The sequence below is a fragment of the Neopelma chrysocephalum genome, unplaced genomic scaffold, assembly GCF_003984885.1.
Source record: "Neopelma chrysocephalum unplaced genomic scaffold, ASM398488v2 Primary Assembly neopelma1_42b, whole genome shotgun sequence".
Classification (NCBI taxonomy): domain Eukaryota; kingdom Metazoa; phylum Chordata; class Aves; order Passeriformes; family Pipridae; genus Neopelma; species Neopelma chrysocephalum.
The window spans coordinates 451,908-468,068 of NW_020897701.1; the positions used below are offsets into that span (position 1 = coordinate 451,908).

The 16,161-nt window shown below is 35.2% G+C and overlaps 1 long non-coding RNA gene across 1 annotated transcript; it reads right to left on the reverse strand.

The window, feature by feature from the left end:
* Window positions 1–431: 431 nt before the first annotated feature.
* On the reverse strand, window positions 432–9,410 carry LOC113964662. The gene is made up of 2 exons (XR_003533252.1): window positions 9,339–9,410; window positions 432–566 (listed from the first exon to the last, which is right to left on the reverse strand). It is a non-coding gene; the product is annotated as an uncharacterized LOC113964662 (long non-coding RNA).
* Between the last annotated feature and the right edge of the window lie 6,751 nt (window positions 9,411–16,161).

Below are 16,161 nucleotides of genomic sequence, written 5' to 3' on the forward strand. Positions count from 1 at the left end.
ACACAAACACAATATATTTTCCTGAAAAAGTATGACAACCAAGAGTAACTTTTTCTTCTCAAGTAGAGCCTTTGACATCATTATGTAATGCTATTATGAGATAGCCTGCTGTATCATTCAACAAAAAGAATGTTTTTTCAGAAAAAACTAATAGTACATTAGTCTTTCATGTTAACCAAGTCACAAGAAATTCCACAGAGTATATAATGAATTTATATTACAGGAGATAAAAAAATCAGAGCAAAGGACAAGGCTCAGAAAACTATTTTAAAAGCCCTTTCAATTGTAGCCAGTGGAAAGGGTAGATACAATACGACAATACTGACTTACTTTTGGCTAAGAGACTTAAAACATAAGCAGGTTTCACCACTGCTTATTTCAAACCATCAGAGACCACTACTGTGTGCTTTTAAGTTCACTCCTTGTTTTTCTGAATTTAGTAACAGTGTTACTACATGATTACAAATTGATGTGTGAGCAGGTAACAGGTTGAGATTCTTTGTACTTGGAACAGCTGAAACGAGATACCAAGGTTTCCTCCTCCCCAAGCAGTGCACAACCTAAACCTGAGACAAAAAATAGAATGGAAACTATGAGAAGTGGTTCCTGCCTACTAAGTAAAATAAGAGTCCTCAAATTATATATCCCCCATTAAATTCATTTAAGACATTTCTGCATTTCCCTGACTATATAAACTCAAGATTTCTAGAAATATTTCTCGTGCCATCCTATGAAGCTTGAGATGTCCAGCAAGACAAAGCATGACACCCATGGCACCCCAAAGCTCCCTACTGGTTCTGTCTTCTCACAAGTCTTGGCATAGAATGCAGCTGCTGTAGCAAATGTCTTCTTTCCCTCAGTGCAGTCACTGCTCCTTACAGCACTGGCTTCCATGGGTACCTGTGATGAGTTGAGTGCAACCTATTCCTCACTTTTCACAGCTTTTCAGGTCTGGACATAAATAACTAGGTTGGACTGTAATACTGTCATTGATTTAAAAGCAAATAACAAAAACAACAACATATTTCACAATCAGCTGAATCTTTGTAGATCTCAGTACCTGAAAAAATAAGAGAGCCATGTAGATAATGATTCTATAACTGAATATCTTCTTAGAATAGTTTTTTCCACATATAATGGGATCATATTTTTTAACTGATGAAAATGCCTGTAGCTATTGCCATACTTAGAAATTATATGCAAGATCTCACACTCTTTGGATCACAAAACAGTGATTAAATCAAAGTCCTTTGTTTGACTACCTTCTCCATAAAAGGAAACATGCCCATCCTCCATAAAAATAATTCTCCATCCAGGATTAATAATCATAACATTTATAATAATAGAAACAAGATTTTTGTTACTGATATACTGGACTCAAAATAAGTAGGAATTTATAACTGTCCCACTAAAACCTTGAACCAATAGTGAGTGGGATATGACCTAGTTAACAGCTGAACCAAAACCACAGAAGAATATCCAGGGCCCTATTTCTCTTTGCTATGAAATCATGAACAAATACTAATGCTGAAGCAAATGGACTGATGAGGAAAGGGAGTATGAGATTCTGATCCACAGTAGCTGATTAGGAGATGTTTTGGCATCAGTTCCCCTTCAAAGGGCTTCAGCTTATCATCTTCCTCCAGTTTTTACCGAAAAAAGCAATCACACATTGAAAACTATAGAAGAACAGACTTGTTTTTAAGGTATCAGAAATGTTTTGACATCGGTTCTAAAAGAAACATGCACAAAAAATACAAAGCTGTGTAAAAAAACCTGCTTGGTTTAATGTTTCATTACAAACTGGGAACTCAGCCGACATTAACTGAAAGGTTCACATACTTTTTGTATGAACTTGGGCCAACATATGTTATGGTTTCACATCAAAACCAGCCAGAATTTGTGGGTTTTGCATGGTTGCAGTGTGAAATTGGGTGAAACCAGTATTTTGCTTGGATTTCTGAGATCCAGCTGAATCCAAACACAAACCAACATTCGATGAACGTAAAGGCAAGTAGATTAAAGTCTTTTAAAAAAATGTATAAACCCGTCAAGTTTTGCACAGCTATGAATGGTACCTCTTTTTCAGATCATCCAACACTGATCAATGTCAAGGAGAGAGTTCAGAAGTCTTTCAGTCTTTGAAGAACCTGTATTCATTAAGCTCTGAAAACAGTTAATTTGAAACTAGTGTAAGTATATTTTGTGGACACTACTTACGTTGCAGTGTTACTTTCATAGACTTTTCTTAAATTGCTTGGAAAAGAAATTAAGCTGAATTGTATAAGGACTTCTTACATTTAACTGGGAATGTTAACAACCCCTGCCCCTAATTAAGACAAAAGTTTCTAAAGTTAGCAAAGTTAATGTAACTTCTTCTTCCAGGCAAGACACGAATACAAGGGAACAGAAAGACTAGAATGTGATTAAGAGGAAGAGACAGGCTTTGATTCTCCAGTGCTTAATACCTTGTGTAGACACTTATACCTTTTAAGGAAGGATAGTAAAATGGCAGTACAATTACAATAAATCAAAAGGGCAGAACCTTTTGTCCTTTTATAATTTTATCTGCAGAGAACAGTAATGCAAGATTCAGGATAGAAAAAACCCTCAGTTTCATGCCGACAAAGTCATATGTTTCAAATCCTGGTATACTACAAAGAAGTATTCTAAAACCATTCCAGGGATACAGAAAGAGGAATACCTGCATACAAAATGAAAAATGTAACTTATTTGATCCAATTGATTAAAAAAAACAAACCAGCATTACTACTGAGATTGAAGAAAAACAGTAGCTCTCAAACTGAGTTTACATGTGAGATCTGAATAAGTGCTAGAGACTGGTACATAACTCCTTTGTCAAGTTAAAAGAATTGTGATATAAAGGCAACAGAAGTTACATAGGTTAGTTACTGACTTCAATTTTTAGCTCCATTAAATATCTTCTGGATTAACTGAGGTTTAATTTAGGCTGTTAATCCATTTTAAAACCAAACTCCTAACTCACTTTAAAAATTAAAAGTATTTATTGTCTCATGTCAGTCAATCTGTATTAAGAAGTCAACTATTATTTACTTCCTATCACTGTTCACACCTGTATTTAAGGGGTAAGTACTAGATAAGGAGAGAACAGGTTGAAGCAAATACAGATAAATTAGATGTTTTCAGAGGGACTGGGCATGATAGGCCTCATTTTAAATTACTATATCAAACTGCCAATGAAATCATAAAGCCATTAGTCATGGCAAAGAGGAAAGGTACTTTTAAAAAATGAGAAAATAAGGACAGAAATGTAAGGCAAATGGCTTAAGTTCAATATTCAGAAAAACACTGGGATAGACTAAACTATTGATAAACAGGTGAAAGGCAACATTCAGAACAGATCTGTTAATAATACCAACCCAAAACCACAAAAAAAAAGTGAATTATAATGTATTTCTACAATGTACTGTACTTCTGTCTGACACTGCTGCCTGGAGCGGTGTTTAGTGATACTTTGTTAGGTTACCACAAACGAGAGGAAAAGTAAAATTAAAATTCTCATTTTTCCTGATAGGGAGCCTTTACTTCAAAACTTTATTTTCAGCTCTCCACACCTTTCATTTCAACAGATATTATTGCTAATAATAATATGTGCATATTGGTTTGTGCTGAGACTGATCAACGTTAACATTAGTCAAAAAGGATATGGACAGACAAAATGAAGTAAACTTTATCCAGGCCAATCCAAATCCAAGCAACATACTAAAACTATATCACCATTATTTCTAGTGTGTATTAAGCACTACTTAAAAATTTGTACTGAAACAGGTTTGCCATTTTGCTTCCACAGTGCTTCCTGTACTTGTACAAGTTTGTAACCATTTGTCAGACATACTGGTATTAGGGAAAAAAACGTGAAATCATAAGGGCTATCTAAGTGTCTTCCACCACAAGCCTGTAATAGAGTACAAAACTCCACATTTACTCTTTTGATCAGGATCTTATAAAGCCTGTATACTCCATAGCTTCCTCTTAATTTCTGGAAGCCTTGTGGTTGTTGAGGGCAAGCTGCACTGAGATCTCCTCGTGGAACAAAGAACTTCCCATACACCATCAGTCACAGGACTGGGCCCAAGGTACATCAATTAACTACAGTCATTAAGGCTTGCAAATTTGTAGGTATAAAATATTTTGTAATGATGAAGCTGATCTCATCCTTACACCTCCAATTAGAAACAACAAGAACTCAACAATCAGAAAGAGCCAGATTTGGTACTACCTCTCATTCCTTTGTTTTCAACTACCAAATGAGCCTACCTTTTCAGGATTTAAAGATGAGACTTACAGAATCATCACCAAGATTTAGTTTATATTTGCTACCACATAGTCTTATATAGTAACACAACAATATTCAAATCCTGAAAATAGAATGGATACATTTAGAGTTGCTCACAAAACTGCCACATGATCTAATTCACCTTCTCAAATGCCTCTGCATGAGTAGTCTCGAAGTTCTCTGAAAGAAATAACAAGTATCTTGCCAAGACAGATCTGACTGACAGTCACCTGGTTCATCTAAATGGCTTTTGCCAAGTTCCTTTGACAAGAGATGCTAAGGGATCTAAGTATCCATGAAATAAAAGAGAAGGTCTATGCATTGAAAATTATGCAGCTAAAACTCAGGGAACAGAGTCATAGTGGAGAAAAGAGGAAAATCTATAGCTTTAATACAAGATCTGGGAGGAGGAGGGAAAGAGGTTGAATAGCAAAGTGCCAAAGTTACCATGAATATTAAGCTATATTGAGTAGAAAACAGTTTAAAAAATTCAAGATAAGCCTTATAGGATACAGACAGCTGGAGTCAGACATCTAAATTCAGTGCTGGTAACTGTCTATTGGATATACATTATATAAAACCGTCCTAATCTCATGAATAAAATAATGGGATCTACAATGAACATTACCCCTAAAGAAATTAAATATTAAGGTTATAATTAACTATTATCTGAAAATTTCAGCTTACTGTTCAACAGCAATCAGGAAAGCAAGATGAAGACATTAATAATGGTTAGGAATAGAAAAATAAAATGTAACTGCCATTATACAATTAATGGTTTGCCCCAGCTTGAATACACCATAAAAGTCTAGGCTATGTATCGTAAAAAAATGATATGGAATTGGAAATGACAATAATGTATGGAGCAACACTAAAGACTAAGGCACTTTAGACCAAAAATCCCATGGCTAAGGTCTACAAAATCATGAGTAACATGCAGACAGTGGATTGGATCTGATTTTTCACTACCTCTCCAAATACAAAACTAAAACACATCAAACAAAACCATTGAGAGCAAGAGTAAGAGCTGACAAAAAAGGTAGCTCATCACACAGTGCTTAGTTCAATTAAAGTCTTCCTAATTAGGAACAACTTTCATTATTTCATAGTATAGAATAGCTTTAGGTCATGTCTTTTAGTACTGGTTTCTTGTGCCATATGATGTACCTTTTGTCCCCCTCTTAGCTTTGCTCCCCATTTATATGGAATCTTCCTTCTACAATGCTAGCAAATGTCAGCATCAAGCTTTAAGTCTGGGCTTACACAGGCTTGCTATATACTAGTTCTCTATACCCTGGATACCAGTCACAAGCACTTTTCTGTATGTCAGTTGTATCATACCCTCAGAGAACATTTCCATGGCACTTTGCCTATGGGCAGTTTGGCCCACTGATTTATATTTACAGGAACATCCATATTTCAATGAATAAAGCTGAAAATAATATTCCATCTGCTTTCTCCTCAAAACAAAACAGAAAAAAAGGGAGTGGGAAATGAGCACATGGCTTGTTGACTAGCCCTTGCTTCCATCTGCACATTGACAGGATTTACTCAGACAACTCTGCAGAATGAAAAAAAGGTATTTCTGGTGAAACACTGTGATTTGTTTTCTAAGTGCTGTATACTCACTTCCAAACTGTGCAGTGTGAGAGATATTCTAACCAATATATATTATGGAAAGATTGGTTCACTGTGAAAAATATTTCCAGTGACAAAAATGAGAACATTGGTCATTTTGTACTGTATTGTGTAGCTCTGTTTTTACACTTTTACTTCAAAGTTGTCAGATAATGAAAACAAGAGAAGTACTCAGATTACTTATGCTTAGGGAGATGGGAAGAAGAAAATCCATTTCCGAGTATCAGCCCAAAGAACTTAACATAGTAGAAGTTTGTGGAGACAAAATTCTGTTCCCTCCTTCAATGGAGAGAACAGTAGCATTGATTCTTCCATAAAATGTAGACACTATGATATCCCTGCAGACGTAGAAATTTAGTCTGCCCTTGAACCTCTCCCTTGCCAAAGTTCAGCACATTTCATGTGAAAAGAGCACAGCCTAAATGCAGTGGTGTTCACAGCGCTGAAAAGCTTCTACAGATGCCATTTCTACAGGCAGAACCTGAGTAAGGAGGAAAAAAAATTACTTTGTTTCTCCCTCTGTCCATTAAAGCATACAAGCAGTTAAGGACTGTTTCTTATCCAGTAGGTTTCTTCCCTTTGTTTGCTTCTGTAATAGTTTCTAAACATTTCTCCGGTTTAATGTTAAGGAGCCAAGGGCTGCAAGAATTTTCATGCAACAAACCACAAATTCCACAATGCACATTCACACTTGACATGCCTCGCTGTCAGAGCCAGTAAACTGAGAAATGAGGGGAAAAAAATGACATAGTGCTGTTTGATCTTTGCAATATGCTTATTCTAGCAGAGGACTTTTCAAATCCACACCTAGAGACAGTATCACTTCGCTGCTATGAGTGGTCAAAGTATAGAAGAAGAGCCTCTCTCAGGGCACTAAAAGAGAGATGCATATCGTTGTAGTCTAATAATCATGTTATGATGATGAAGCACATCAGAGATACATAATGCTTTTTTCACATTCAGGCAATTTGAAAATTCTGTGCATTTGCCATGAGTATCATGAATTCAGCCAGTTCATTCCCTGGGCTTTCTGAAACTAAAGCCCAGGCAAATTGCTACAGTCCCTTGCCTTTTAGATAATATATTTAGACTGCAGCAAGGTTTCCACTTTATTTTTTCTTACATGTATCATTTCAAGCAATTATCCAAAATCAGAGAATCCACCATCTGGAATACAGTTTGCCTAATTGGTGTTCCCTTGCCTGTGGCACTTATGAATCGTGTTTCGTGATAAGTGTTCACAATTGGATTTTATGTGCGTAGTACCTAGGAAGATTCTTTTACACTTGTATCATTAAAATTTGTAGGGTCTATTGGAATGAAGGTGAGCCTGATGAATTATAAATTTCTTAACACTACACAGTTTAGACTTAATGTCCCAAATTCTGTCAAGAAATGATGTTCAAAAGGTTTCTTCTTGTTTTTCCATGTTAAACTGTAAGGATAGCCTTATAAAATAGAAAGAATAGGTAGGTAGAATTAAAAGATTTACTATAGTTTTTAATATTCTCATTTAGATCAAGGATTTTGCCACAATGCTATAGATATATCTTTATTTCTAACTATATCTAACAGATCTAAATAGGCACCTATACTTATATCTGGCATGCATATATTAATACAACAGGTAAACCTATATCTACGGTCTCTATTATTGGTGTTACTAGTTCACCCAAATATTTTAATCCTCAGTATCTAGGGCACTGGAATGAACTCATCCCAAGAAAGCTGGTACCACCTGCAGAAAATGCAGTTCTGGATTCTGAGGAAAAAGAACACACTTCTTTCTATGTTTCAATTTTATGCTTGACAAAATTTGGAAAAAAAAAGAAAATTAAAGCGATCCTTTGTAGAGAGCTCAGAAAATCAGCCTTGACTCTAATGTATAAGCTGTTGGTCATTAATCTTCCTTAATGCTTTGAGTGTGATGAGTGTGGAATTTGACCAGAACCTGGAACTTAAGCACCACAGACCTTTTTTTTCTTCTTTTTTCTTTTTTTTTTTTTTTTTATTTCTGGAATTCTTCACACTATGAAGATTTAATGACTTTTTCAATGTGCTTCTGTCTTTTGCCATCTAGGGAGACTGAGACAAATAGGTATGTGAAACTGCAAGGCATATCAATAAATGAATCAATAAATTTTCAGCATTCTGAAGCTAAAAGCATAGGAATATCAGTATACAGGAAGCTATTTGAAAAAATATTTTAAGCACATTAAGAAGAATACTTAACAGCCCACACCAACTTTGATATGCTACGAAAGGACAATGTGCTATAATTTATTTATTGTTAAAACAGCAAAAATAGCCCTAAGACATTTTAGCAAGTGAGTTTTAAAAAAAGTTTTAAATTTTAAAATTCAAGGAGATAAAGTTGGGAAAAAGACACAATGCAAAAAGTTGACTTTGGAAGGTTATGGCTTGCATCATATGTTTTCTCTATAGTGAATAATATGCTTTCCTTCCAGAGAATTTTTTAAATTTTAAATTATGCCATTACTCTTAGGCTTACAGGCTTATGACTTTTTAGATTTTGGTTCTTTCTTCTTTGCAAAATTTTTCAACATCCAAATTTCTTTTGGTAGGGGAGGGGTCTTATTCACAAAATTTGACATGAATTTTTGCATACTTGTCAAAATAAAATCTGGTCTAGTGCTTTTAGAGAGGTTTTCTATTATTTTGAAGTCCTGAATTTTCATTTGATAGGGGAAGATTTACAATTTACCTAGCAATATTTCCTCACAAAAGCTAGAATCCTATGCATGGGATAGAAATAAGACGATAGCAATAAAATACTACAATTTTAACCAAAGGAAAAATAAAAAAAAATAATAAATATCAGCAGAATAAATTTAAAAGCATAGTTAGCAAGGGCAAAAAAGAGTTTGAGGAGCAGCCAGATACAGGGATCAAAAATAGTTCTAAATCCTTTGTCTAACACCTCAGAAAAAAAGAGCCTGACAAAGTGTCTGTAATGCTAAAGACAGTCCTGAGAAAGGATAAGATAACTGCAAAGTGAATTCTCTGAATTGGCTCTCTGAGGAGGAAACCATGGAGGTCCTAACTTTGGAATCCTTCTACAGAAGAGAGTATGCACAGGCCAAGCAAAGGATAGCACACCACCAAAGCCAGACAGCACTCACCGGGAATCTTTAACAGAACCAACAATGAAATATCAAAATTATGTGTGCACCATGTGTTATATATGCATGTAAACCTATCCATATAGAAATACAGTTCAGAGCAGAGACAGAGGCTTGCTTTTCCTCTAAGCTTATAATTAAACTGAATTTCGGCTAGGTAGAGGTTCAGTGTCCTTTTCATTTCTGTGGATCTCACAAGCAATCTTCTTTGGGCTCCTCACAGGAGTAGCACATCTCACCTTTTCTTTCCAGCCAGCTCCCTTGGACTGCCCTAGTCTTTCCCCTGCTCACTCAGCTCTCCACAACTTCTGTATCTGGAAAAGCAGCAGAATGGTGTCACAGCTTCTCGCTCCTTGTTCCTTGACTTTTAGTTCTCATCACATTACTTAGTTTGAAGTCACTAACTACATGCACACACAAAAACAGGACAAGGTTTTTCTGCAGCAAACATTATTCTTGCAGAAAACTGTAATCTCATACCCTTTTTATTCCAGTCTTAATAATCTTTCAAAGCTCTGTTAAAAGCTATTTTGTTATATTAGAATTCCTGTATCTCTGTTTTCTTTCAGCTGTCCTCTGTATATACTATATGCTAGTCAACATTTAAATAACTAAGGACAAATTACAGTATTTCTTCTTAAATAAGTAGTGGAATATAGTCCTGCTAAAACTACAGAAACAACTTACAAATTAGGAGCACGTTTCTCAGTGTGGATGGTCATAATTACTAGATTATATATTGAAAAAGAATATATGCATGCATAGCACAAAATGTAGAAAGCATCAGTGCAAAACCATCCTTAACATCATATGTCTGTTTTTAAGCAATACATTTTTTCTGAAAATGTATTGCTTAAAACCAGTAGTTCTTAAGTTCAGTAGTCTTCTGAGTGCTGAGCATTTCAATAATTTTTTATTATGAATAATGTAATACTATTAGCGAATATTTTTCATAAGAAGGAAATAAAAACAATTTTCTTGCTTCTTCAGCAGTTGTAACAAACCACTCTCACTCAGCAGAGAAAGGAAAAAACAAATCCTAGGATATAAGTGGCCTTTCAAATAATTATAGCATCTGCATAGTCGGTACTTTGAGGTTTGACAGCAAGGAGATACTCAAGGACAGAGCTATTTGTTGCACACATAATGGCAAAGTTAAGCTCTTCACATAGAACAAAGCATCTTTGAAATGCAGGATTATAAATATGAGAAACAGCAAACAAACGGGGCAAAGCAAATACAAATTTTGCATGCACACAAATTATTATTATTTTCTGTCCCACACTTTAGACATATTGCAGAACATTAATGCATTGTCCTCCAGATTCCAGCCTCTTTAGTCTTCCAAAAGTCTGACAAAAATTATTTTGTTATTTCATAATTTCTCTAGCATTCTTTGCTTTCAGTTACTCTGGACTTAAACTATCTTACCAGCCACCAGTTAAATGAATTGCAATTCTCTTGCTTGTCTTTTAAGTGAACTATGAGAGTTAACAGAAAAAAAAAAAAAAGAAAACAAACACCCCACAACCAGCATTTCACCACACCCTTACAGTTACACATAAGCAGGTCTGGTTAATACGCTTGTCCAGCCATGTCCTGAACCTGATCAGTGCAGTCTGTCCTGCCTTCTCATTAAACTCCTTTTCTACCTTTTCCTGGGTGAGGGGCTCTGTTCTGTGGGCTTGTGTGTGTGTGTGTGTGTGTGTGTGTGTGTGTGTTTGTGCCATGACTGTGCTTGTGCCTCTTGGAATGCTCTCACAACTTTGCTGTTGGCTCCGTGTGCTGACACGTTGCCGTGGGACCCTTGCCTCTGTCAAGCTGTGAGGTTCTGCAACGTCTAACAGAACCATATTTCAGTCCATAAAACTCCCATTAACAGTACAGCTAACTATAATTTAGTACAAAAAGGTAAATGATTGTTTTCCTATTTTCACTGTCAAAAAACAGTCACAGTTCTTAGAAAAGGCTACCTTTCAGTCATTAATTTAAATTTTACTAGATAGTATTAAAAACTGCATTAAGAAGGCAACATACATATGTAAATCTCATAATTGCTACTTTGAATTGGGTATAGATGCCCCAGGAAACGTTACACTGGAAGAAATATATTCAATTTTTGCTTGCTGTGGAATTTGGATTTCATTTGGGGTAGGATGAGGAAGGTATTTTAATAACAAGTAAAGATTTTACAACATCCATAAAATAAATCCAATACATGTATGTTAGTAGTCTGTATTTTTTTCAAATCAGCTCTGTACCAGGAAGTAAAATTTTACTAATATCCGTTGTTATTGTTGTTTTGCACGTGCGCTGTTCAGTTTAAAATTTTGCTTTCACTGATAGTTGCTTTGCAAGCAGCTGGAGTCCATGTAGGAGTCTGTGAAGAAGAGAAAATATATTCCTAATTTATTGTAGCTTCACTGACAGATCGTAAGACAAATTAGATTTTCCAATTTCCTTCAGGGAAAGCAGTGACATTTTCTGTTATTCTTTAAGCACTTAGAGTATATGAAGAGCAGAGAAGTCAATAATGAGCAGTAGCTATGCCATTCAATATCTAATTACCAGTGCAGTATTTAGAATACTGTATTACTCTCTCTAAATTTTCCACGTAATGGCACTCTTTATAGGCTTTTAAATTTTAGGGGGTTGCCATTAAGAATAAAAGAGTGCTTCCTGAAATTAACTACAATTTTTCTATTTTAAAGTACTCTCTGAAACACAGATCCAGAACATTGAATATTTTTTGGCTGCTAAGGAGAATTAGACAACAGCTTCTGAACCACCTACCCTCCTGTTTTCTACAGAGTTTTCCAATTCTCTTTAGAACATGGCAGAAACTCTTCCCGAAAATTCTTTTTTGTCTTTTTCCTTGGAGTGAAATAAGAAAAAAAGCAACAACTCACACTAAAACAACAAACAAAGAGAAAACTCAACCAAAACCACGGTTCAGAAATGCTGGAAAAGAGGGATTGTGTAACATGCCCACAGGACACAAGTCACACTGCAAACTGCTTAACCTACCTGCACAAAGAACTGTAATAGAAGTATGAGAAAATAAAATGTGTTCCACAAATGAATGGATGATTTGTATTTTCACTCTTTCGCTGGTACTAGTGTAGCTTTGTTATTAACTACCTATTCAAAAATATAGTGGGACTATGTGATTTTGGCACTTGTGCAGAAGTAATTTATTGAACTACAATAATAATAAAATAAAGAAAGATGCTGTATTGCATTCAATTGATGGCCTGTCAACTAAAGACTATTGCACTCCTGGCATTCTCAAGTTTGCTGGATCTGCTATCAAGCTACAGCAGCCTGAGTCCAAAGTGCGATCCTGGACTGGATCAGACCATGATCCTTCTAGACACTAGACAATAGATATTTATATTGGATAAGTAGTTTTTGCTGAAAGTACTGACGGTTCCCCCAGATAAACTCCCCTAATACCAAGATAAAACTTCATCATGGACCATGCCCTTACCCTTAATTTCTTGGGAAATTAGTGCCCACATAGAATAGCTGCTCCTTGTAAAAGAAATAAAAACAAATAAGTTTTAAAACCCCAAAGAATTCTCTTCCTATGCATGTGTAGAATCCAGATGTAAGAAACACAGTTTGACTGAGTCTGAGGTCTGACACTCAAAAAATGGGGTCAAAAGCACGAGTTTCTTCAGCTTAAGTATAGCTGAAAGCTATACTGTTTATATTCATTCTGTGCATTTAACCAGCACTTTGTTGTTGCTCCTAATGGAGGTGGTTATACTGCAGACTATGGTTCCAGAAGTGAAATAAATATATTTATGATCTAAATTTTAAACTTTCCTCATCAGAATCAGGCATTCTGGCACAAAATGTGACTGCATGGGTATGACTTTTTTTGTTCTAAACAATTTTCACCCATTTAATAGGATCTCATTTTCCATAACAAGGATATCTATCCATGGCTGTGATGTCACCCATTTGAATATAATGACATGGTATGAAATTAAAAGATGCTGTCAGTTGATAAAGGTAAAAGAAAATCTGTCTTCCGCACTATGAAGTACAAAGTATCCCCTCTTCTGTTGGGGATCAACAAAATAGTAAAAAAAAAAAAAAGGTACTAAAAGAAATTTAATGGGGCCCATTTTCCTCCTCCCTGTACCCTACATAGATATGTTATGCTGGATATATTAAATATCCATATAATGCTATTACAAAAGGGCATACTGTGAAGAATCACATCATAGGAGACTGACTTTCCAGAGACAGAGTGTAGAATAATCCTGAATACAATAGCTAACAGATTTATTTACCAAACAGTTATTACAGAAAACAACACTGGAGAAAGAAATACCACATGAAAACTGCCTATTAAAATATTTCTAACCATTACAAAATCAGATTTTGGAAGAGGCTTCTACTCATGGTATTGGTGGGGGGAGGTGAACATCTATTTACTTTGTAACATTAAGAAAAAAAGTCACCTGAAAAGCAAAAAACCGCAATGATAACTTCTTCCCATTTTTCTTTCATATCTGTACATTCTGGTCAGTGCAGAATCAAACTGTATTCATTTTTTCACTCAGATTTAACTTAAATTAAGTTTGAAACTAAACCTAGACTAAATCTTAAAAAATACCAAAGATGATAAATTCATTTAACTCACAAGTAGTTTTTTCCTCACACAAAGATAACTTAATTTCAGAGCCTGTGGTATGACTAGTTAGGAAATAAAATATTTTCATGCACAGAAGGATTATATCTCACAGCAAATGCAATATTTTGATATATTCAGTTTATATAAATGCACATGTAGATCAAATTATCTTGATCAGAAGTATCTGTTGCAGCTGTGTGTATGGGCATATAGTACGTATACATGAATTAACAACAAAAAAAAAGCCTTCAGCTTTCTATCAAAAATTTCACTCAATTTCACTCAAATAAACAAAGCATTTCAAAACCCACCATCACTGCCAGGCAGTTCTCTTCGCTATAACGCTTATCTATGTGGATTCAACCCCTGGTAACTGAGAAGCAACTGTCTTCTTGAGAAAATTAGTGGAAGTCAAATTTAAGCAAAGACTACAGGGCAACTCAATAAAACTTAGCTCTGAATCAGATAACTATATTCCTCATTAAGTTATTTAAAACAAAACAGATTAAATATAGATGTTTCAAAATTTTTGGATACAGGAGCATTTTTTTCAACAATCACAGAGACCACTAGAGTCAAAGTACAAAATTCTACTACAGGTTAAGTAGATTAAACTAATCAGGCTAACTCAGAACTATCTACTTTTCTTCCCCAAAAAAGCCCCCAAACCCACAACATCAACACCCACCCTCCTTGTCCCCCCAGAAAAAATCCAAAGCAAGAAACAAACAAAACCAAAAAAAATCCCAAACCAACACAAAACCAAACCAAACCCCCAAAAAACCCCAACAACACACAACCAAAAACCACCAACAAAACAAAAACCACCAACAAAACGAAAACCACCCAAAAACCCCATGAACAAACAAACAAACAAAACAGGGTGAATGCTCTTAATGAACTAGGTATGTGACATTTATCTTTCTCCTGGTATTGACTAATGCGTAAAGAAAACCAGGGAACCAGAATACTAAAACAGACTTACATGGAAACACGATTTGACAGACATTTAAAAATGCCTGCAAATATCTGTTGAGAGAGTCACCCTCAATAGTCTTCCAGGGAAAACAGTTAAGATACCATCTGCCTTATTAACACTTTCCCTTCACATTGATATAACATCTCTAGAACTGGAGCAAAGTCACAAGCAATACCTGAAGGATCTGGGGAATTTATCACACCTAGTTTTGTATGTGTTTGGACCTGTGCCCTCTTCAGTCCTCCCATTAACATACTCTCAGTCCTCTTTTCCACTAGTGGTGTACCTATGAGATACTGAGCTTTAAAGTAAAACCCAGAACTGTGATCAAGCTAAAGTAGTGTCCCTGAATTCTAGGACACACAGATAATAACGTGTCTTCAGAAAATATGGCATGTCATCATTTTGAATGAGATCTGGCTCGTGTCCTCAGCCCAGAGCCTTGCCTCATTTGATCTCAAGTCCATTATCAGGAGCAGGTATAGGCATGGTTAGCCACTCAGAGTATTCTCAACAAAATTGTGTTGAAAAAGATTGAATACATGTGCATGAAACTGTATGTTCCAGAAGAAAAACGTTTTAGTGGCCTCAACACTATAAATTGAGAGACTTTATATGTCATAGATAAACTCACAACATAGAATCCTGTTGAAAATATGATTTGAGAATGGCCTGTCATGTTCAGAATTCATGTGAACAACCAGTTATACCTCCTTTATTATCACATAGAACTGAATGGAGTATTTGTTTAAATACAACACAGCATTAACTTTATTAAATGGAATAGTGGAAAGAGGTAGAGTGCTGTGATATTATTTCCATAAAAACTGATTCATTTTAGTTTTATCAATAACCCCATAGTTAAAGTGTAGGTACCTAGATTAGATTAGCTCAGAATGATAGAGAACTTCACGTATTCAATAGTACAGTAATTAAAATTCCATGGAAGTCCATAAGACCTGTATAAATGATTCACAGTGCAATCGCTTTGAGCAGAAAAGTAAGTGCACTGTTTTCCCCTTCTATTTTTTTATTTTTTTTAATGCAGCATGTCATGCACGAAATATTGAGACTCCTTGGACTTTAAAATGTTACTTACATATCACAGAAGTAATTTCACAACAGAAATTATGTCAGTAACACAGTTGTTCTTAATTTTAAGGGAACTTGCCACTCTACTCTTTTTTCCTTTGAAGTATAACCTGATAGCATATGGATATAAAATAAAACTAAGTTATCCACACTGAGACATACTTCCTTCTAAGCACAAAAAGTATGAAAGAAACAAAAAAACAACCAAAAAAAACCCCTGATAATGCTCTCTTTTTTTAAGTTCTTGTTATGAGACATTATCTTATTAAGAATAAAATGTGGAATAGGAATAAAAACTTCCAACATAAATTCTTCCTGTGCAATCTGTATTTTCTCATTAGTC